Source organism: Arvicanthis niloticus, chromosome 6, assembly GCF_011762505.2.
Source record: "Arvicanthis niloticus isolate mArvNil1 chromosome 6, mArvNil1.pat.X, whole genome shotgun sequence".
Classification (NCBI taxonomy): domain Eukaryota; kingdom Metazoa; phylum Chordata; class Mammalia; order Rodentia; family Muridae; genus Arvicanthis; species Arvicanthis niloticus.
The window spans coordinates 79,954,461-79,980,209 of record NC_047663.1 but is presented as its reverse complement, the minus strand read 5'-3'; the positions used below and the strand labels follow the sequence as shown (position 1 = coordinate 79,980,209).

General features: G+C 37.1%; 1 pseudogene; it reads left to right on the top strand.

Moving 5' to 3' along the window:
• Positions 1-402: 402 nt before the first annotated feature.
• Positions 403-870, top strand: LOC117711666 (large ribosomal subunit protein uL23 pseudogene; annotated as a pseudogene).
• Positions 871-25,749: the final 24,879 nt, after the last annotated feature.

Sequence of the window (25,749 nt, the reverse complement as noted above, 5' to 3'; positions counted from 1 at the left end):
CATATATATGCAATACACACACACACACACACACACACATAGCCACATGTGTGAAAGGTCAGTTGACAATCTGCAAGGAAGGTTCTGTTAATTCTACCACATGGTGACCAGAAATCAAACATAGGTTATCAGGCTTAGCAGCAAGTGCCTACTGAGCTATCCTAAGTATAAATTGTCAAATACACTCACTAATTTAAAAAAGTGAGGTTATATAACTTACTTAGTTTTACTTGGTTCTATAAGATCATTCTAGACATACTTTACAATCTCATATACCTGTTAACACGTGCAATTAGTTAGTTTTTATTCAAAATAAATAGAAATTTTGAGTGTACATTAAATAAAATGGTTAAAATACACATATTATCATAGTTAAGGATTCTATTATAGCTTTTCACCAAGATGGCGCTGAAAGTGAAGAAGGAAGCTCCTGCCCCTCCCAAAGCAGAAGCCAAGGTGAAGGCCTTGAAAGCTAAGAAAGCAGTGTTGAAAGGTGTCCACAGCCACAGAAAGAAGATCCGAACGTCACCCACCTTCCGGCGTCCCAAGACAGTGCATTTCCGGAGGCAGCCAAAATATCCTAGGAAAAGTGCGCCCAGGAGAAACAAGCTTGACCACTATGCTATCATCAAATTCCCACTGACCACTGAGTCAGCCATGAAGAAAATAGAGGACAACAACACGCTTGTGTTCATTGTGGATGTCAAGGCCAACAAGTACCAGATCAAACAGGCCGTGAAAAAACTCTATGACATTGATATGGCCAAAGTCAATACCCTGATAAGGCCTGTTGGAGAGAAGAAGGCGTGTGTTCGCTTGGCCCCTGGTTATGATGCTCTGGATGTTGCCAACAAGATTGGGATCATCTAAGCTGAGTCCAGATGACTAATTCTGAAAATACACTTTTTTTCACCATAAAAAAATTAGGATTCCATTATAGTGTCACCTATCCTTATATATCTTCATATATACATGCCAATCTATAGAAATATCTATTTATATAGATAAATATTTTTATTCATAAAAATATAAAAACCAAAATTCACCCCCCACAAAAACCTTAAATTAAACTGTAATTGCAATTGTTACTCCACTAGAATTAATGAACTCATTTCTTTGGACATTTTAGCTTAGAAATATTTTCATAAATTTAAAATAACATGACAGCATTCTCCCTGCTTTTACATTTGAAGAAGAATAACAAATAGGTAGAAGGAAAGGAAGTGACTAACATGGGTCAATATTCTCAACCTGATCTACCCACTAGAGCCACAGATTCCCTGCGACAAAAGAGAACAAGAAGTGGAAGGTAAATAAGATGAGTCACAATGCTCAGCTCCGAGATTACCTGAGCTTCTGCAAAAACACAGATGCAGGAGTCAGAAAACACTACGCTGGCTGAGACATGTCTACTAAGGGTTCTTTCCTCACTGTGTCCTGTTCTCTCAACATATATGACGAGAAGTTTGTGCCTAATGTGTTTAGTTAATATACAAAATGTAGAAAACTGATGAATCCTATGTAATATGATTTTACTCTTGACTAATATTTAAGACAGGGATGTACAACACACTGTAAAAAAAAAAAAGTGGCTGGAGAAGTGCCTCAGTAGCTAAGAGCATTTGTTCCTGTTATAGAGGAGCCAGGTTTGGGTCTCATCACCTACATGGCAGTTCACAACCATCTATAACTGAAGTCACATGGGATTAAACACCCTCTTCACTAGCACTGCACGCACATGGTACACATATATACATGCAACAAAACAAAAATAGACATAAGAAAACAAGAATAAGTTCATTTTAAAGGTCAAAAAGGTAGACAAATGGAAAATCATTTGTGTGTGTGTGTGGGTGTGTGTGTGTGTGTGTGTGTGTGTGTGTGTATGTTGGTGTGTTTAACTGGGTCTATTTAAGAAGTTAATACCAAATCCAAAGTGATGAAATTATAAACATGATAAAAATAAAAACAATCTACATTACTGAGTTTACATTCTGCATCAGGCGCTGAGGTGGTATGTTGAGTTTTTTATTAATGAATTTTACAAATGTTGTTTCTAATTGCCATTTATCTTAATTGCTTGATTTTGTTTGCTGTTCACTGAGGTCCAGGGAAGTTTTTCTCTCAGGTCACACTTTGTCTTGTCTACAAGCTGACTTCCTAGGAATGCTGTATCAACTATAGTCTGTAAACAGTAATGCATATAGTCAAAGCCAATGAATTAGCAGGGTCTGTGTGGGGGAAGATAGTGGATAGAAGAAACCTGGGTATATACTGCTGTTTGTTCTGCTGGCAAACTTCTTTTGATTCTTCCCTGCATAAGACATTTGGAATATTCCTCAGTGATGAGTAGCATCATCGAGAGGAGTCCATACCACAAAACTTAAAATTCCCTTTGACTTCCCCTTCTTCTTACCATGTGCTTTTTTTTTTTTTTAAAGCTTGAGGCATCTGCATGTAGTCTTGCAAAACTAGCCTCCCTCACCTCAGAAAAGCTAGCTTATCACAACTGTTTCCAAAAAGAGTTAAAAGCTTTTCTTTCAGATGAAATCTCTTACCAATTTCATTTTCCACCCTGCTATAACATATATATATATATATATATATATATATATATATATATATATATATACTTTAAAATGTGATAAAAGCCTAAGACACATTTGTAAGGGTCAAAAGGCATTCCTTTATATGCCTTTGTCAAACCTGAAATTGATAATTTGCTCTCTTTCTCATTCACTTCCTAATGCTAGCTAAAAATTCTATCTGAGGTACCAGGAGCAGTTTTATCTCTTTCAAGTGACTTTCTTATTTTTAATGGTGACCCATGCGCTCACTCTTTCATCCTTTCCTGTAGCAAATAGTTAGGGGTTTTTCTCTTGATCTCTGTGGGAAGAGAAATACACAGAGGCAAGTCCACAGGAGACTCCCGAGGTCCACGTGTGGTCCTAAAGCAGAAAGTCAGGCCTTGGTGTTGGTCTTACCACACTGCTGATTAGTAGTGATACCAAAGATCCCTCTCTCTGTACCACAGAGAGTTTTGAGGAGTGAAACCAGAGCTCAGGTTCCTGTTTTCCTGAAACTTATCATAACTTCAGGCAAGCAGGAATCACAGTCTCCAGGCCCTCGGCCCTTCTTTGGAACTCTCTGTCTTTGAATTTGCCAGTTACTCTGGCTGGAACACCCTGCCATTCTCTACATGTAATCTGAATATCTGTGCCAACTGCCTCAAAGTCAACATTTTTTGAAGCATAAATATCCATGGCAAAAGGATTAAGAGGTAAAATCTTTGAGAAGTAATTTAGCCAGGAGGACTTGGTGAGGAAAGTTGCTGCCTTCATGAGAGAGGCACGAGCTAGCCTGTCAGACCTTCCTTCTGCATGAATATAGAATGCAAGGCTATCTCTGGAGTAGGAAGGATGCCCTCACCAGATACCAACTCGGCTAACACCTTGGTCTTGAAGAAATTGACTTCTGTTATTAATAAGATACCCAGTCTTAAATACGTTATTACAACAGCCCAAACTGGATGCCTAAGACATTAACGATATTCTTCTACCTATAAAGATTGTCCAAATTCTTCCCTTCTGAGAAATTGTATTCATGCCTTACTGCCAAGGTAGTTAATCTCTTGCCAGGACACACCCAGAGATGAGCCCAAAATGCACCTGTAGGACAGCATTCTCCTTTCAGGTTCTTGGGGAGAATGTATCCTTTAAGCAGACACATCACATGTCCCTTGGACCTCTCTTGCATTTATGTTCTGACTCTGTCTGTCTGTCTGTCTGTCTGTCTGTGTATCATTGTCTCTCTTTTCCTCTCATCTTTGACTCTCTAACTCTGTTTCTCTGTCTTTCTGTCTTTCTTTGTCCCTTGTCTCCCTTTGCCACTCTTTCTCTGTTTTTAACCCCATCCCCAACATCTCCTTGCTTTTCCCTTCCTTTTTGACTCAATGTTTATGTTTTATAAGCATTCTTGGTGATAATGTCAGGGCCTAATCCAAGATAATCTCACCTAAGACACCTTTAGACAAATATATTTGAAAAGTTCCTTTGGCTATATATAGTAAAATATTCATGGGCCCTAGAAATTAGAATATGAACATCTTTGGGGCTAGTGGTTACGTTATCTTATCTCAGAGACATTCACTGGTTTTCTGCCATTCAACAAAAGTTTTGCCCTCCCCTAGTCGCCACACAAGCCTAGTTTTATCTGGATCAGAGCCAGAGACAGGTGATCAACCAAGGCAGACTCCTGTATAAGACATTAGAAGGACAATGTAAATGTAATGAGTCATAGAATTTTATATTTGCAGAAAGCCTCCAGGGAAAGAAACCTGTTTGGATAGAGGGAATACTGTGACAAGCTACTTGAAGAGTAGGAAGCAAGTAAAGGGTCCCCAAGGACACATTCTGGTAACAACATGGCCACCATGTTCCTTATTAAATGGTACTCATTTGCTACATGAAGTGCAACTTCCTCTGTTATTCCCTTCTTACAACACTGGCTCAGTCGCCTTTCTAAACAAATGTTACAAACACATTTGGTGATGTCTAGTGAGTTAGGAAGAAATGGTTGGAGCTCTTTCTTCATTCACCACTAAGGTCACCATCCATACCACACACCAAAGACAGTTAAAGAGGACATGGCATAATAGATTTATTTAATAAAAAAACTTTACGTGGCCTAGAAGTCTTCAGGCTGCCTACTCAAAACAGAAGTAAGAAGCTGTTTGATGCTTAACTATAGATTCATTTAAGTAAGAACAATTATGTAGGAACATACATGGACAAAAATCCTCAGATAATGAGATCCGGGTGAGTGGAAAAGCCATTGCACACCTGTTTGTTCAGCTTCTTCCTTGTCTCTCAGTTGTACCATTTCTGGGTCCCAGCTATGGTTCAAAATTCTACCCAAGTAAGGTTCTCAAATTCCTTGTGGCCAACATTTGACAGGAAAGGGTGTGATCATTTGAATTAATATTAGGTTTATGGCTAGCTATGAAAGAACAGTGTTTTAGTCTCTATTACTTCAGAAAGAATGAGGCATGAGAAACAGAGGGTGGGTGAGTAGAGAAAGACTTTGTTTCGAAATATCTAAGCTCTGTTAGAAGAAAACGACATAATCATCCAATTCAGAGGTCAGTATATTCTATTTGAAGACTGGTTCCCATTTAAGTTGCGTCATCTCATCAGTGGAAAGAAGATTATTTATCCACATATTTACTGGAAAGGTTAAATGTATGAAATACTTAGAGCAATAGCACACAAGAAAAAACATTCATAAGCCATAATGACCTTCCCAATGCTTCATGTGCAACTGCTGTTGAACTGGAAAGAAGGTATAGTTCTTAAATCACAAAATGGTTTCTATATGGAGCAGAATAAAGTTAAAGGTTGCTTATGTTTACATTTAGTGAACGAAAATAAAATTAAAAATTCACTTCATCAGTAGGAATGACCTATTTCCTTGATGATAAGAAACTGTCCAGTATGTTTAATAAACTCCACATGTTATAGAATGGCAGAGGTTCACAGAGAGGTAGAAAAAAAGAAACAATGAAAGAGTCACTATGTGTGTGGTGAATAATCACAATAGATCGGAAATCACTTACATATGACATTCAGAGCTCTAGGCTACATAATTTTGGTTTCGAGGTTTAAAATAAGTAATGAGCACTTCACAGATTGGTTTCCACCCTTTAGCACCAGTGACTCTAATCCACTGTTGGTGCTAAGGACATCTGTTTCTTGTAATCTATTTAAGACTCTACATATTCTGAGTGAAGCAAGAAAGAAGGATATAATAATTCAGGTCCTATTCAAATGACCAGATCCAGACAATGTGCATCACTATCCTGTGTCCACATATCACCTGTCATTACTTCTGTGTCTGTTCTAGTTTCTCTCTTCTGCCCTCAATGCTAATAGACTTATGATTGGCTCCCAGGATTTAGAGCACCAGATTTGTATTTTTGCTTTTTCATTTTTCCTATTTGGTTGTTTGAGACTAAGTCTTACACTTGCTGAAGATGGCCTTGAACTCACGTGATCGTGATCATCCTCTCAGGACTGACAGCTTATGCATGAGTCACTATGTTGGGTTTAGAGTTCTAAATGTAAGCTAACAGAAGAATATCTATCCTGCCACCATTCCAGTATTCTACTCCTCTATCAAGCATTATTAATCAACCTGTAATATTCCCCTTACTGGGTTGGCAAAGGAATCAGCATCATGAGCAGGAAAACATAGGACACACTAGGCACACAGTTAATATCGGCACTTGAATATAGAATTGTAATACCTTGGTCAAGAGATGTTGAGTGTACACACACAAAAAAAGAAATCAAAGAAGCAGAGGAAAACCAATTTTCCCATTTAGACAATGCTAATTTCTTTAAGGCACAATCATCTTTCATTTCCTTTTCTTTTTAATATAAGAAAAATGCTTTTTTCTACAGGAGCTCGGTGGAGCAACAGTGCCACCCAGTGGCTGGCTACACTTCTTTTGTGTCTAATTGTTCCAGACTCAACAGAGAAATTCTTTCACACATAAAAATTGGAAGCTGGATTGCCTATTACCTGCTTATGCTGGTATTTGGCCTCTCTTGTCACCCTCTTGTTTTCTAAATGATAGATACACAAACAATAGGAGCATTCTGAGAAATGGGAATTGTCTTAAAACAAAACTCACAGCATGCTTTGGCTATCAAACAGCTCAATGACAAGAGAGGTTCCACGTGAATTTACAAACGAACAAGATGGATTTTTCCCCCTTCTCATTTGTAAAAGGCTTTAATGGGCAGCACTTCTCCAGGCTCACTCCTGCACCCTAGAGATACTGCCTCTTATTTTTTTCTATTCCCTAATAAATCTAAACATATTCTGCTAGGAACATTAGAGGAATACTGCAGCACTTTCTGTGCAAGGAGGGGAAAAAGGCTTGTAAAGGCTATGACAAGTGTTATAAATAGAAGTACTATTTAGTTTAAAGGGAGGCAGAATTTACATTTCCCAAATCGGAGACCACTCAAGCTTTGAGATTCAAGTAAGCAAAATAAATCTTAGGGTTTTTTTTTTTTTCAGGGTTTAAATCATAGATCCAACTCTATTAATAGCAGAGGTGAGTAATAGATTTCTTTAGCTTGATGTTGGTAGATTTTTATTACCCAGTCTTCGTGATCTGCATAGTTCCAACTACTTTTCCAAAGTGAGATGACAGGGAGTCCCCAGGCACTGAGGTGGCATGTTATAAATACTGGGATTTTTCTCCCTTGGAGGGAGCTATTTGAAGATCTTGAGACTTCCCCACAGGATTTAAGCCCAAGGAAAGGAAAAAGACGAATTTCTTTTTAACCTTCAATCAATCAGAATGCTCAGAAAGTACTATTCTTTTAAAAAAAAAAAAAAAAAAACAAACTATATTGATGCACTCCAAAATTTCAACACTCAAGCAGAATGAGTTGGTGCTGGGTGGGTCTCACCTTGTTTCATTCCTAATAAATAAAGATGTGACATAGAAATATTTGTTTTATTCACTAGTGATTATTAATAATTAATGATTCCTTAAAGACAATAAAGTTCCTGATCTGTCTTTTATGTTTTGTCGAGGGGGGGGGTGTTGCATGACATTTTCAACCTTTGTCTTCTCATTTCATTTAGTTTTTAATTCAGTATTTTATGCTGAATTTTCCTATGATTAACTGCAAGAAAATGGCCTTAGAAAAGAAATGTAGAGAATAAATATTCCACACAGTAAATATTTTCAGCAAAAAAATAAAAGAAAAGAACCACTGGTGAAACTGGGAACACTCAGTTAATTTATCTCACTTCAGTGAGCTAGTACATAGTAATTTCTGTTATAAAAAAGTTCCATGGATTATTTTAATATTTAAAAACGCATTGCAATCTGTTCTTAGAATAATGAAATTGGGTAAAGTAGTTTACAGAATGGGAAACTGGGTTCAGAATGGTATGCACTTGGGTTCTTTTGTCAGCTGCATTGTATTCGAACATGACTTCAGCCAGAGTTTACTAAGGAGTTTGAGTAAGTTCCTTAATGATTCTGAGCCTCAATTTCCCAAGTACCAAAAATTTGCTCTGTTGCTCTAGGAATGGTGAGGACTAACTGTGGTAAACAGAGGGAAGGACATTCAGAATGTGTGTCGCATCTATCAATGGTGTGAGAAGGTGCCAGCCAAAAGGATGCCAGACGTTAGTGCCTTGTGTCTTCAAAATAGAACGCTGGCATCATCCTACACAATAGGCACAGAGAGCCATCATCAAGGAGAATAACATGAAGAAAGTCCTGAGGTGTGAGAGCAATGTATCTAACTGTTACTACAACGGGCCATTCACTTCCTTATATCCTGATGATGACATGGCAGCTTTCTCATCTGCCAAATGAGAAACCAGCACAGTCCAGAAACTCTAAAAGGGAGTCAAATGTACCATCCATAGCTCATCTCCACTGTGCAGGTAAGAGTATTTAATATATGGATACCGAAAGCCAACTCCACCATTAGTCACTGATAGGACAGTACATATACTTGCGCCTGGCTATTTTCACCCAGGGAGGCAGAGTTTAATAACTGCCGGGTCACACAAAGTTAAACAAACTTCACACAAGATAGAACCAAAGGAAACTTTACCTGAAGAGTCTGTAGTAAGTTCCCGGATTTCAGAGTTCTCTTTTTTAACCTATTGATTCTTTGCCAGAGATGCTTTTATGTTGACCCTTCCTGGGTAGAAAGCACTGGGGAGGCAATCCCTGCCATCGAGGAGTTTGAATTCTAGTTGAGAGAGAACATTCAAATATTAAATATCTAATGAAGTGGGCCCCTAAGAAAGACAGGGGAGACTTTGGCACAGCAGATCAAAGCGCGTTGCACGCAGACCGCTGGACTGGATGGGTTTGATGGTCGGTTGGGATTACCTAGTGATGCTCCTGGGAACTATGAGACCTCGGGCAGATTAGCATAGCTTCGCTGTTTCTGCTATTTTATATCCAACGGGAAGATAATGTCAATGCTCCTGTAATAGGGGTGTTAGGTGAAGCCTTTGGGTTAACATATGCAAAGTATGTGATGTACACTTAGCAAATAGGTATTATTAATAGTGTAACCACTACCAAAACTACTCCTACTCTCCCATTAGAGGGTCATTAACTAAGCCATACCCAGAAGCCAGAAGGTTTCAGAACCTTACTGGAAAAGACAACAGAGGTGTAAACAGTGCATACAATATAGTCATTCTAGTAGAATCTAGGGCAGTAGTTATGTCTCAGAACAATGTTTCTTTCATGCATATTGGGTTCTGCTTTATCGGACACTAGGCTTAATAGCCAAAGACAGACAGCCTCAAACTCACTATATACCTGAGTGAATCTAGCCTTGAACATCTGATCTTCCTACCCCCACCTCCCAAGTGCTGAGATTAAAGCTATTTGTTGCCATTCCTAGCTGATAAAAGTCTGCAGCACAAATTTTGATACCTGTGAACCACATAAAGACCTACAAAGGAAGTCATCTCCTGCATAATCATACCAGGTAACGATGTACACATACATGTATCTTTTTAAAAAGTTTTAGCTTCCAATGCTTTTTTGCCTTTTGCTTTCTGTCTTTTCATAAAGTTAGAAGGCTTCAGATAGGGTCTTATTTTTCAAGCTGGTAAAGAAGAGTAGGTAAACTGAGGGAAGGGGAACCTACATGATCTCTCCAACCAAAAGCAGTGCTCAGCAAGGCAGAAGGACGACTTAGGAAATGAGGCTGGAATCGGCTTAGATGAACAAAGCAAGGACCATTGGAGATCAGACAAGTGTTCAACCACTGCGGTCAAGAAGTGCTAATTACCTGGAAGGCTGGCATGTCCCCAGCCTGCTTTTGTAGTCAGAGACTGGGATACTATAAGTCTGGCACAGTCTGTGATGGTGTTGTAGATATGTTTTGTTTGGAAATACAGTATACAGGTTTGGAGTGCGGATGGAGCGGGGCTTCAAAGAAGAGCATCCTCTAGCAACTTGCCATCAAGGTTTCTGTCATTTTTCATTTTTAATCCATATGAATTATTTTATTTCTATTTCTGTTCTACACTGCTATTAGAATTTGAAAAATTAATTTTTTCTGACTTTCTAATAGAACTACATCATTTTCTCCTCCTTTTTCCTCTCTTCAAACCTTGCATACCCCTCCTTACTCATTTTCAATTTCAAAACGCATTTTTCAGTAGCAATAGTAGCAGTGGTTGTTGTTTGTGTGTATGTATGTAGTGTTATGTATGTATGTAGTGGTTGTTGTGTGTATGTATGTAGTGTTATGTATGTTTGTGTGTATGTATGTAGTGTTATGTATGTATGTAGTGGTTGTTGTGTGTATGTATGTAAACATTTGGTATTAGATAAACAGTTGGTGTGCTTTTCTGTAGGAAAAACAATTTCTCACATTTTAGCATTTGTTACTTGCCTGTAGTTCTTTATACGGGGTTGAGGACTTCCAGGCTTTCCCTTCGCCATGCCATCATGTCTATCATTTTCTTTATGACACATTTACGAAGTCATGTTGATGAGACTTTATGCATGTAGCTTCTGAGATTAGTAGGAGAGAGCCTCACACAAACCCCTGATCCTCTGGATCTTACAATGTTTACTTTATATCTTTGAGTGATTTGCCTTAATGTATGTATGTATGTATGTATGTATGGATGGATGGATGGATGGATGGATGGATGTATACTGCAATCATGCATGGGTCCTGTGGAGGTCCAGAGGAGAGTTTAAGATTTCTTAGAACTGGAGTTAAAGATCATTTTGAGCTGCCTGATGCAGGAAGTGAACCACATCCTCTGCAAGATTAGCCAGTGTTCTTAACTGTTGTGCTATTTTTCCAGCCCCAGCATTGGGGTTTTTGATCTATGATATGGAATTGAAATAAAATGACTGCTTTCAGGGAGTTTTGAGGTGTGCAGTTATGGATTTAATTGGGAAATTGATCTTATGCTCTCTATATTGATTATCATAGAGGAGTCTCTCTAAATGCCAGCTCTTTATATGGGCTATGTCTTCTCCAAATGCTATATTATTAAGTTCTTATTAGTTATCTACCAAGTTCTATGTAATTGAGTGTAAGGAAGATAGCACCTTTTCCTATGCCATATTCTGTTTGTTCTCAGAATAAATTCCAGTGAGCTCAAGTGAGATCGAGTCTCTGCCTTGGTAGCAAGTGTGTTTACCCATTTTGACAGGCCCAGTGGGTAAAAAAAAGACTTCTTATAAACCATCGTGGGGATGAAACTTTCCATAGAAAATTCTGAAAGAAACCCTCAAATGCAATCACATACCCTGCCTGTACACATACTCAACTGTTTGATCATCTTTCCTTTATAATAGAAGTTTCCAAACTCCAGTTATGGGAAATGTGCTCTCTATATACACACATTTATCTTGGTGGATTTTGCAGTTCAGTGGCCAGGTTGAATAATTATGACAGTGCCTCCCTGGGAGGTCTGCAAAAGCTAGATTGACTACCTGACCCTTTACAGAAAAATTCTGCTGATCTTTTCTCTAGAAAACTAATTCCTAAATGGTATCTCCTAAATTAACACTCATAACAGACATTCAGATCACTTTGCAGATGCCAAAACCTGCTTAGGAGAAAGTCTGAATTGCCTCTGTTGTAAAACCATAGATGCATTAGAAATAAAATTTTATTCCCCTCCTCCTGAAATTTCTTCCAATTGTTTTCTTTGAAACCATCCTTTGTAAAATGAGATCCTAGGGGCAGTATTAAGATCCTGAGGGTTATTTGGGATGAAATGAACAGACAATAAAGGGGATTCATTCAGGTCCTCAGCTCTGATAAAGATTCCAAAGACTCCCACATTATGGACCCATTTCCAGCCCCCAAAAGACTATCTGAACTTATAGAAAGCAATGGAAAATTTTCTTACATTAATCATAGACATCCAGAACTTTTGCTTAGCTGATATATACTTTTGTACATTTTCACAAGAAATTGAAGCTTTGATACTATTACTTTTGTTATATCATTCTTCCTTATAAATTGAATCTGATTTTCCTGGGTTTTTGAGCCCATTAGAGAAATCTTCTGGTTTGTGATTTATGAGTCATTACACAAAGAGCACAAGGCTCCAGTATCAAAATGGGTGTTATGCTCAGAGAGAGAGAGAGAGACAGAAAAAAATGAACTACAGAGGTTAACAAAGCTTGTTCCACCCTTCTGAAACCTAGTTATCATATTAAAGGCTGCAGATGTTCATTCCCCAATTTTATTAGCTTTCTTCACAATTGGTTAAAAACAGAGAGAAAAGAAATTACAATTCTAATTGTGACTCTACTTAACTAGTGCAAACTGATTTAAGCATGAACATCTGAGAAGCCTGAAAACTCAGCAACCATTTAAAAGTCTATTTGAGCAGTAGATCATAATTCCTGGGAGAGATGGAAAGGTGCTTTATAGTCTAATGCTGCTTTTTGAACTGTATATCACTTTTTCTATTTAGAATTCATTTGGATGCAGAAATCGAGTTAAGTTCCCTTTGTTAGAGACACTCCAAATATTTTGACAGTTATTTAAATACCATATTGACAAGCCCATTGTATTTACTGGTCCTAAAACAAATAATTTCCACATATCCTAAGCTTTAAAACTCTTTTGTACAAATTATTAAAAGATTATAAACTGTTTGTCTGTGCATTTTTAAAGGGAGGGATTTGCGACTTCTTAAAATGAGAAAATATTTGAATAGCAGCTATAATTCTAGTATATTCACAAATCAGTCATTAAAATGCATAGAGCAGAGTTGCTGCAGCTGTATACAGCTTTTATTATTCAGACCGCTAAATGGGTGAAACATATATTTTAATTTAATGTATAATGCACAACTCAGAATGAACCAGAACCCATGCCTTCTACCCTCTCTCTCCTAAAAAGAATCCAGAGATTCTTCAGCGGGCTGGCGATAATTTCTCCTGGACAACAGCCAGTCAAGATTTATTGAATATGCCAACATCTCTGCATAAAACATTGCAAAAGCTGGCAGAAGTTTAGTAAAAAAAACTGCAGCTGATAACATTTTTGATATATTCATATATTTTCACTGGGGATTAATTGTTAAGCCTTCAGCTTGGTTTCCAATTATGGCCCAATGAGAACTTCATATCTTCTAGAAAGCTAGGAAGAAAAGTAGTGTCTCATTGTTTGTTTGTTTGTTTGTTTTTACTTTTTTGGAAATAGAAGACCTGGGTGATGGCAAGGGGAGGATATTTAAATATTAGACTAAAAGGAGCTACAAAGCATTGCCATGGGAAGCTATGGAAGAAATGGACACATAAGTAAAGGGTCTGCCATGCAAGAACAAGAGTTTAGATTACCAACACACATGTGAATGCAGGGAGTGGTCATATCTCTCTATAACTCTTGCACCATGTATAGAAATCACAGCAAGGACAGGAAGATCCTTGGAGCTTAATTGCCAAACGGTCTCGTAGAATCAGTGACTCCAAGTCCAGGGAGAGAACCTGTCTCAAAAACCTAAGGTAGAATGTGTTTGAGGAAGACATACATACAACACACACAAAGACACACACATACAAACACAAACTAAAGAACACACAGGCATAAATGCTCTTTTGTCACTGAAGCCATGTTTCCTTAAAATATGTTACATAGTAAAATGGCTTTATTTGAGAATTAAGCAAGACAATGTGTGTGAACTGGCAGGACACTTGTCTGAAGGACCCTGGGTAGAGATTACCACTGTCTACTTACTTGTCAAGCTTCCTACAGCCCTCAAAGTGTCATCTTCAGCCTCTTGAAAAATAAAATTCTTCCCCTTCTGCTTTCATAAAAGCAGAATCAGACCTGTACCTTCTAAGATTTCTGTTCACACTTGCCTATTTTCTTCACTAATGTGTATTGTTAAATCAGATAGAATGTATTTCTTTCTTCAGGTCTCCAGATAGCTCTCTCTGGAGTTCTGAACTCTTCTTCCACAGGACAAATCTCAGTGGTATCAATTAACTAATTCACTGTGTTTAATCAGAGACTTCAAAAATAATTTTCTTGTGTCTTTCTATGTCTAGAGATTTATTCTGACAGTTTCTTAGAAAGGACAACGTTATACTTCACATCAGTTCTGTTGGCTTTTGGATTTATTCAAGTCAGGATCATATCAAGAGGGGATTATATCTTTTAGCACTATGGTTAATTTCAAAACAGAGAGGAACAAATGGGGACTGAGGTTAAATGGTCTTGGGAGACTCTGAACTTCATTTGATTGAATAGCTAAAGAAAGATGTGTTATACAATAGCTGTTATAGCTGTGAATGCCCAGAGATTCTCTGTACCCTCCCAGGCTACATGTGTTCTGGACTGACATCTACCAGATTTTTTTTAAAGGAGGCTTCCCCTCTCCCTCAAGACTTAACAGGACTTCAAGATTAACACAAGGTTCTCTCACATATCTTCTATTTTTACAAATAATTTCTAAGTCATCAGTGGCATAGCAATCAGCATGTTTAATATCTACATGGGATCCAAAATGTGCTGAGTTATTAACAGTATATCTACTACTTTCAGAAAATGATTTGCAATGTCCTTATAATAAAAGAGATAAATCACGTAACCTTAATAACGTAAAAGACATTCAGGACCATGGAAAGGTACAATATGTTTTTATGCTACCAGCTGGGACTCACGGAATGGAAATTGGGTTTAACATGACTTAGTGTTTCATGCTGAAAGTAGAAAGGCACACAAAATCTACACAAACTGTGACTTTGCCTAATTTCTTTATTAATTGTTCTTTATTAATTGTTCTTCATTAATTGTTCTTTATTAATTCATCTTTATTAATTGTTCTTCACATCTATGGGATACAGTAATTCAAGCAGTTAGATTTTAAACATCCATGACTTCACAATATCAACTTTATCAGAAAATGAACAAGAAAAAAATTGGAGAGGTGAGTGATATTTTCCTTAAGACTAAATCATTCTATATCGACTAGAGAAGATGCTGATTCTACTATTGCCAAAACCATTCCTGATACGTGCAGATTGGTTTTATTCCACTTCTTTGGAATCCTTATCATTTAGCTGTTTTCTATGTTGTGCACACTGATTCACTTTCTTGACTTTGTATATAATTACTGTAAAACAAGGACAAGACGGTTTCTATTCAGCATCATGCACTCCCTCCAGTCTCCAGGCTCTTTTAAATATCAAGCTTCTTAACAGAATAGAACAGATTTCCTTCTTACACTGGATTCTGAATCTGGACATCCCCTGGAATTTATCTGAAGGATAGCATTGTGTGCCAAATTCAAATTTCTCTATTTTCTTCAGTCTGAGCTCTAGCTCTTACGTGAAATATCTCAACTTCTGCCTCCACAATTCCTATTGCCAACATATTGAATTTATTTCTACCAGACTTAACATTCTAAAAAAAAAAAAAAAAAACTTGGACTGCTCTCTGTAAACCTCAAGACCTTTCTCAGCCTTAATTGACCTCATGTCTAAATATTGTGCCATGTGTGGCCACTTGGGCACAAACTTACACACATCTGGCCATTCAAAACCCATGCCTTAATGTCATTGCTCTGAACATCATTCCTCAAGTTATCCACTGAATAAAACTGATATTTAGTTTTTGTCTGACTCCTTCAGTGCCATGCAAATAATTATTTCTCTGTGGAGATATGGATACTGCAAGTTGAGTGACAGTTACTCATTTGTAGGTACCTCTCATGCTAAAATAGTACCTAGTCAAAGAGTGAGAAATAAACCATTTCTCTCAGAATTCTTCTTCGCTCAGTTTTCTTTTGAGCTCTGGCTAATGTTGTAAATATACAAAAAAAAGTCTGTCAAATTATTATGTTACTCTTATGATATTATTTAGCTAATTGTCCCAAGTATGTGTATATGGGAAAATTTACAATATATTTACATAGTATAACAAGTGGTCCTTGACTTTTTAGAACATCCAATAGGTTTATTTTCACTGAATCTTAAATGTATTTACCTGTTAACTGATTTACACCCAAATTCAAGAAATAAATACTAGATACAATTATGAATAATACCCCATCAATATTTATATACTGACTTTTTAATACAGTCAATGTCCTGTTGTGTGCACATTTTCTTAACTAACACTTTTTAAAATCATAACTACTATGAGAAGTGCATCCCTCCTATTATTTTCTATCAGGAAATTGGAAGTAGAGGCATGTTAATACTTTGTGAAGTTCTTTGAGGCACCAGCACATAGGTCTTGATCTAAACAATATGAGTCATATGTGGTTCCACAGCCTGATAATCAGAGGACTGTTTTACCTTGTGATTGTTTGCCTATTTGTCTGTTTCATTTTTTTTAACATAGCAAATTAAAGTTATCTGGGTAGATATTGCTTGTCTATATACTCTGAAGCAAAAACTTGTTTGCGAACCTGTCTATAAGCCAAGGGAGACAGAAAGGTATTGTGAACAAGAAGGGAGATGTCTGAAAACATCTTTATGTTACACACACAATGTATGGAGTGCCTCCCACTTGGACTCTAAATAAAAGGCCGAGAACAGGTTTCAGTTTGTAGTGTCTCTCTTTCAGACCTGGCTAATAAGTTTAGCACAGTACCTACTTTGGTGTCATGCTTAATTAAAGTTCATGCTAATTAATGATGAAGTAGGTAAATCAGAATCTTGAGATTTAAGTTCTCTATCCCATCTTCTCTCTCCCTCTCTTTCTCTTGGCCTGATTGAAACTACGCTCATTATCTTTCTTCAATTAATTCCTTATTCCTGAGGCTCATCCTGTTTTCCCCAGGGATGAACTTCCTGGATAGAGGACCTCATCAAGATGATTAGGTCACACCACATTCTCCAATTAAACAACAGTTAGATATTGATTTCTACTGAGAAATGGAAATGATTTGCGGACCTGTTACAGACAAGGCTATCCTTTGAAGAGTTACCATTTTATAGTTCTATTTTCAGAGAATTACTTGGCATTTTCTTAAGGTCAGGTGGGATACCAGTGTGCTAACTATTCAAGAAGACAAATCTGTGACTTATTGCCATCAGAGAGTGCTTTCTGGGCTACTTTTAAAGCTTTCCATATAGACAAAAGTATTAAAAATTTCATATATGAATAATGCCCTATTCAAAGAAAATCAGTGCGTATGTCTCCAGTGTTTGTATTGCTTGATGGTTTAAATGGAGTACACATACTTTCTTCTCTCTCTTATCCTCTCTTCTCTCAGTTTCTTAATTTCCATGTCCAAATGGACTTTGACTTGTTTTTATTGCTGTCACAATTTTTTTCTGTATCTGTAGGAGTTCCTTAAAGTAAAATAAATTCAATATTACTTAGTCCCAATTTGGGGATAAAGTTTATTTTTAATGTACTTTTGTGAATTTCATACATACATAAAAATGATAATATCCACTCTATTTTCTCTATTCAACTCAGCTGATGCCCCATCATATCCTGCTTTTCACTTTGCAACACTTCTTTATATTTTTGTTAACCCACATAGTAAATTTCACCCTGCCTATGTACATAAGTGTGGGGCCATGGATTAGATGAATGATCCGACCTCAAAAGAAAGATGTTTGTCTTTTGCCCAGAAGTTATCAGCTTCCATGCTTGATCTTGTATAGGGTTTCTTTTTTTCTTTTTACTTAATGAACTTGCTTATTTTATTGTTATTTTCTTTTTTATTAGTAACTTTTTAAAAATGTTAATCAAAGGCTTTATAAGTTTGGTAATGCTCAATAACAAGATGCCCATACAATCAGAAGTGTAACCCAATACCCAACCTAGATACACCAACTATCCTTGACTTGCAGTGACATTTGAACATCCACCTCCATGTTCCTCTCTCTCTCTCTCTCTCTCTCTCTCTCTCTCTCTCTCTCTCTCTCTCTCTCTCTCTCTCTTTCTCTCTTGTCTCCTCCTCTTCTTCTCCTCTTCTTACTCCTCCTGTTCCTCTCCTTACTCCTCCCACTTTAGCTCCTCCTACATATCACCCTTCCTGTTAAAATAAGACTTTTCTCTCAAAATACAATTAGAGCATAACTATACCAATTTGTGTCCGTAAGGTACAAGACAGACCAAATAACCAATCCATCATTTTGTAGACTAACCAGAACCTCTGTCATCTCTCCTAACTGAAAGATTTAGTTCTGAACCTGGCTTTTTTCTTGGCTTTAGAATGAATGTCAGCTGAAAATTATCCTCTCAAATCTTTTCTCTCAACATGAATAGCAGGGATTGGCTATGAGACTATAAGTTTCAACCCCATCAGAAATCCAGAATGACTGAATTAACTGAAATTATGAGAAGCACAAAGCATAGCTTCTAAAACTTAGCCAATTTATAGAGACTGCTGAACACCTGGACAATCCCTATACTACAAAATGTTGGAGCATCCAATCTTCAGCCTTCTAGCCCAGGATCATCTGACTGATCTAGTGATGCAGAATTATTAAGGGCTGATTACTCTGTCTTGGCAGATATAATCAGTCAACTATTTCACAAGTGTGTCATTTTCTGGACAGTAATTTGTCTGTAGATAACAAGTGGCAATTCTTGCCTAGTGGCTGTCTCACCGTATTTGGAATAACTCCAAAGATGCTCAATTTCTTCTTAGAATCCAAGACAGGAAGCTATCAGAAGCAGACAGGTCTCTAATCAAAATGAACATTAATACAGAAATGTTTGTAATGTCAATTCTCTGGACTTCTGACGTTTTGAAAACCAACTATCCATGTAAGGCAATCTGGACTGTTGTCTGTTAACTCCTCTCAGCTATTTCTAAATAAAATATAGAAAACACCCTAACAATAAACTCAGAGCTATGAATTTGCTCTAGGCCCTTAACTCACAGGGTGACCATCTCAAATCAGTTAAAAAAGTTAAGGAAGGACTGGGTCTAAGCCTAGTATTCTTTAATGTGTTATACAGGCACAATGCCTATGAGAGTAACAATGTTAATTATCAATAAGAAGCTCGTACCAATGAAAACCTTAAATTTGAAATCAAAGTAAATTTTGTACTATTTAAGAAATTATAACTGCATATACAGATTTCTACCAATAGGTTATGGCTATGCAATAAATCTTAGCTATTCCTCCCTGTTCCAACAAAACCACTACTTTTCCCTAGAAAGACAGCCCAATATTAGCCACCTCAGTCCCCAAGCCCAGGGAGTAGGGGCACCAACTCTTCATTAACTACTTTAAGCTGATTATGGGCATTGAGATATTAGAAGGGGGGAGAGTAAATTGATAAGCCTCTAAAGTCCTGTCTTCACTGCATCCAGCTGGAATTCCAGGACATTGGAAGTTCGAGCAGGTCTGCTCAGCATGCTTGATGAGTAGATACACTAAGGTTGTGTACTCTGCAATATACAATTCTCAAAACAAATTTTAGTATCAATATAATTTTTTGTTTGAATTCTGGAATCTAGTCTTCTGGACACCTGCCTCTCTCATGTCTAATCCATATAATTCTGGGAGTTTCTATGAGGGTGTGCTCTCACCATCCTCTCATTTCTGCCTCCCTGCTCTCAAATTCCCCAACACTAGGGAATCTAAACTTTCAGTCACCAAGGCTGTTCACTTCCACTGTTACCTGACAAGGCCACCCTCAACTACCTATACAGGTGGAGCCATGAGCCACTCCCTTTGTGTTCTCGGGCTGGAGGTTTTAGAATTGCTACTCCAGCTTGTTTCTTAGGACCATTTGCTTGAAAAATTGTTTCCCAGACTTTTACTCTAAGGTAGTGTCTGTCTTTGTCACAGAGGTGGGTTTCCTGTATGCAGCAAAATGCTGGGTCCTGTTTATATATTCAGTCCATTAGCCTATGTCTTTTTATTGGAGAATTGAGTCTGTTGATGTTAAGAGATATTAAGGAACAGTGATAGTTGATTCTGTTATTTTTGATATTAGAGGTGGAATTATCTTTGTGTGGCTATCTTCGTTTGGATTTGTTGGAAGAGGATTACTTTCTTGCTCTTTCTAATGTATAATTTCCCTCCTGGTATTGGAGCTTTCCCACTATTATCCTTTGTAATGCTGGGTTTGTGGAAAGATATTGTGTAAATTTGGTTTTGTCATGGAATATCTTGGTTTTTCCATCTATGGTAATTGAGAGTTTTGCTGGGTATAGTAGTCTGGATGGGCATTTTTGTTCTCTTAGGGTCTTTATGACATCTGTCCAGGATCTTCTCGCTTTTATAGTCTGGTGTAATTCTGATAGGACTGCCTTTTTGTGTTACTTGGCCTTTTTCCCCTTACTTCATTCAATATTCTTTCTTTGTTTTGTGCATTTGGTGTTTTGATTATTCTGTGACAGGAGGTATTTCTTTTCTGGTCTAGTCTATTTGGTGTTCTGTAGGCTTCTTGTATGTTTAAGGGCATCTCATTCTTTAGGTTAGGGAAGTTTTCTTCTATAATTTTGTTGAAGATATTTATTGGCCCTTTAATTTGGGAATTTTCACTCTCATCTATACCTATTATCCTTAAGTTTGGTCTTCTTATTATGTCCTGGATTCCCTGGATGTTTTGTCTTAAGAACTTTATGCATTTTGCATTTTCTTTGACAGTTGTGTTACATACATACATAGATACATACATAGAAAATACATAGTTATTTTCTATGGTATCTTCTGCACCTGAGATTCTCTCTTCTATCTCTTGTATTCTGTCAGTGATGCTTGCATCTATGATTCCTGATCTTTTTCCTAGGTTTTCTATTTTCAGGGTAGTCTCCCTTTGAGATTTCTTTATTTTATTTTTATTTCCATTTTTATGTCCTGGATTGTTTTGTTCATTTCCTTCACCAGTTTGGTTGTGTTCTCTTGTAATTCTTTAAGAAATTATTGTGTTTCCTCTTTAAGGACTTCTACTTGTTTACCTGTGTTCTCCTCAAATTCTTTGAGAGTGTTATTTACGTCCTTCTTAAAGTCCTCTATCATCAACATTAGAAGTGATTTTAAATCTGAATCTTGCTTTTCTGGTGATATGGGGAATTCAGGACTTTCTAGTGTGGGAGAACTAGGTTCTAATGATAGCAAGTACCCTGGGTTGCTGATGCTTATGTTCTTGCACTTGCCTTTTGCCATCTGGATCTCTTTAGTGCTACTTATACTCACTGTCTCTGACTGGAGTCTGATTTTCCTATTATCTTTGTTGTTTCACAATTGTGTGGGGTTGATGTTACTACTCGGTTAAAGCTGAGGTCCAAGATATGCTCAGTGCTCAGGCACAGACAGGGAGGAACCATTGCTCTGGGCCAGGAGTGAATTGCTTCGTACCAGTTATTCCTTGTTTGGGGCAGGTGTTGCTGTCTCCTTACCTAAGATACTGCCCAGGTTAGAGTGCCTGGGAGGCCCGCTCCCTCTGGGTTTTGTGAGATTGGGTGCAGAGCTGCCGCCCTCTTATATAGGTTTTATACAGGTAATAACAGGTGTTTTTAATTTATGAGTACAGTAGCTCTGCCAAAGCAAGAAGGCATTTCATAACATTCCTCCCAATAGATTCACAAGTTAAACATTTTTATTTGTGAAATGATTGTCATGTGTCTTAATATTTTCATATAACATATACAATAAACATATTACCTAAAAGAATTATAAAATGTTGTTACATTTTATATACAACAATATCATGCATATCGTATTTACTGAAGGTTTCATGCCACTTTCTTGGAATACCAAATCCAACTAAAATAATCTATTTCAAAATTCAAAACTGTGATTATCACAATTTCATTTAGTTCTGTCTCTGTCTCTATCTCTCTGTCAGTGTCTCTTTCTTGCTGCCTCTCTCCCTATCCCTCTCTCTCTCTGTGTCTCTCTCTTCCCCAACTGCATTAACCTTATATAGAATAGCACTCATAATTTTCAACATGGACTATGGTCATAGTATGCGACATATGGAGGTAGAAAATGAACCAAGGAAGAATGTTTCTGGGATGTAGGTGCTCAAAAAATGTCCATCGAAGTGACTGGAAGAATATCTGTTTTGATGTGCTGTTCAGAGGAAGTCACAGGTTTATATTTTCAAACAAGCATATTGACATAGAACAACAGCAATGAGTTATAAAGGGTAATATTTTGAACATGGTGCCCTGTCTGGTTTGTTTCCGGGCAGCCACCATGTTCGCACTGCTCCTTGGCTCTGACAGGGGCTCCAGCTAGCTAGATGCACAGGCCCTGGTACCAGAGAGATACCAGCATTGGGGATGGTCTGCCAATCTACCACAGTGCATCCACAAAGCTCGGCTGAACCCAAGACAATATCGCCATCCTCGAAGTACCCAATAGAAATGAGACTCTTAAAGCTTAATGATTATGTAAAGGATTCATACATTTAGAAATGCTCAGTCAACAAGATGCCCACACAATTAGAGTTGTTACCCAATATCTAACCTTTTGGTAGAAGTTGCTACCCAGGGCAGCTTTCAACCCATCCATGGACACAGCCTAGAGTCATCTCAGAAGAGAAACCTCAGCTAAGGAAATACCTATATCAAATTGGAACTTTGACATGTTTGTGGGGGCTTGTCTTCATTATTAATTAATGTGAAAGAATCAGATCACTGTAGCTTCCTAGGAAGGTGGTGTTGGTAATACACACTCACTCACACACAAACACATATGCACACACATATGCACACACACACACGGTAGCTAAGCATAAGCAAACTATGAAGCAAGCCAGAAAGCAGCATCCCTCAATAGTTTCTACCTCTATGTCCCTGTCTTGAGTATTACCCTATCTGTCTTCAGTGATAGACTATTATCTAGATATGTAACCTTTTTCCACTCTTAAATTTCTTTTTTCCAGAGTTCTTTATATCACAGTGACAGAATAAAACTAGACCATATCATAGCAATTGCATAACACAGAAGATGAAGATGTGAAACAGAGAAAGAGCATTTTCTCATATATATATATATGTATATATATATATATTCTTTCTAATTTGACATATTACATATATTATTTTATACATATTATCCACATCCTTTTAATTTTTTATAGGATTGATTCACATTTCAACAGCCCGAGCTTTCCATCTACAGGCAAATTTTTACTCTTCTGGCTATGAGTGGAAAAGCCATGTTCATTTGACTTTTCATAAATATAAAACATTCTTTGTTTTTAAAGCTGCAATTATGAAAAGTCAGGTTATAGAAGATAGGAAGTTAGCTCATGGAAAGTAGACTCCAATCATAATTTCTTGGGAGAAACCTAGCTTCTGAGAACATCTCTCTGTCAAACTAAATATCTGAGCAAGATTTTAAAGGACATTGTCCTGGAACAATTAAGCAATCTCATTTCTGGAGTTATTTTAAAAAGAATCCACTCTTTTGACAATACGTTTTACTTATGGAATCCCAAAGCAGTGGTTATGTTGTTACAAACATTAAAGGTTTCTATATTGTGAATTACAGTGGGCACTGGCACTATCCAAATGAGGAAGAAAAGAAGACTCTGGCTTTTAAGATGCTCATCTACTTGTTGTGAATTTAAGAAACAAGAAATCAGATGTAAAAGTATATATGATGTTTCTAGAAGCAATTGTTTTGGCCATGTTCATGTTGCAATGTTAGCAAATATATTAGGTCAAACACTTCAGTGAAGACAACAACTGAATTAGGAGGGGAAATTGCACAGTATTAACACGATGAACTTGAACGTTGTACTAATAACATTCCTCATCAAAATAGAGGCTGTTTGACTTCGAATGTGTACATCGATGGTTACTGCCACCTGTATCAACTTCTGGTACCATTTTCTCATAACAGCTTTTCATTTGGATGTCAGCCTACCATTATATTAAGTACTGTGCATGAACAGAAAAACATATCTGTCCCCAGCTCCACGATAAGGTAAGTGACCCAGACTTTCCACTAGAGCATATATTTTTCCTGTGAACATCAAAAATGACTACCAGACTATAATTGGTCCAATTAGAGTCAGCTTGGGACATTTTTGGGTGCTGGTGAAAATGGAGCTTGTCACTTTCATTAAATATAATGAGTGAAGCATCTTTGTCTGGCTGTGAGAGCCATCATACTGCCACAGTGAGATAAGTCTCTTTGATAACAGGGCCAATATATGTAGAAACAATGATGGTCATCATGGAAGCTATGGACTAAGAAACATCATCTGAACTTCTTGATTCCAGCCACACATAAGCTATCCATGAATAATAGTGCCGTTAGTTACATTAGCCAGTAAATTACCACTTTTATTTTTTTCTTAGACCTATTTAAATTTGAAACTGAGAGTGGTAATACAGTTAATTATCATTTGTATGTCTTTAGACTGGTTATGTGCTTTTGAAAAATTTTGTGAGAAGTATAAATATAGATATAGATTAGATATAGAAATAGACATAAAGCTAGATGTTGATATGTGTTTATTTTATATGTCTATAATTTAAATGTAGACTATATGTATTTTATATATCCATTTATGTACATGTAAATCCATTTATGCATATATAAAATACATATAGTCTACATATAATTATATATTATATGTATATTGATTATATATATTATGTTTGTATGTATTGAAAGAAGCAGCATGAACCTGAGCAGAATTTTTGTCCAGTTGACTATGAGTTACTTGCTGAAGTATACATAATAAGAAACACAAATAGTTTGAAAGGCGTCTATGAATACCAAGAAAACGTTAGAAAGGAGGGGCCAGCAAATGTGGTAGCCCTGCATTCTGGCTGTTCCTCTTGCTTTTCAGGTCTAGAGAAACCAGTTTAAAGTCTGATGTGACAAGGCTATGAGCAGGGAGGAGAAATGGGTTAGGTCATGTCCATTCATGTCAATCACTTTCATATTCTGAGGTATAGTATTTCAAAATAAAAAGCCCAAGACACATAGGGGAAACAAAATAGGTCACCTGGGCCACAGTGAGTCATTCAGGAAAACCTGTTCTGGCACAATCAGGCTAAAGTGACCTGACTTGTATATAGCTATCATTTGACTTGTGAGTAGAATCAGTAGAATCAATTTGTAGCCTTCTGTTACAGTTCTATTATGGGCTATTTTTCTCCACTTCTCTACTGTGGAAAGAAATCAATAATGACACAAATTATTTTACTTATTTTCTCCTGGTGTATAATTTGCGAATCAGCAATTAAAATGATGTGAACACATTAAATATTACAAGTACAGATATTTCTGAAGCTCTATAGAATGTAAATTGTTTCCTTTGGACTCATCATCAATAAATAAGGTTGAATCTGACTTGTGTTCAACAGTCTGATCAATATAACTGGGTTAATATAAAGAGAAGAAAATTCACTTATTTGCACTGAAAGCGTATATAATTTAAGTGACATTAGAGATTCTATAACATGCCCATTGATCACCATTTGTTTTATTATTTCTTAAGGAAAATGTACTTATAGCATGTACATACTTATAAATACATGCCATTCAACCAGGAAAATTATGACTGTATAATGCCAACAAAAAATGTTTTAAGCCTGAACGTGCCACAGAGGCTGCTGGAGGAGAAAAATCATTAATGATATAATCTAGCAGTTACCCTAGCATGCTGAAGTACCAACCTGTCTAGCAAGTTGTACACTCTAATGCCGTAGTGTCACAAAGGTTATAGGGGTGACCAACTTTTTTGGGGGGGGGATTAGATTTGAGGCTTGCGTCACAGAAAGGAATTCATATCTGGTCAT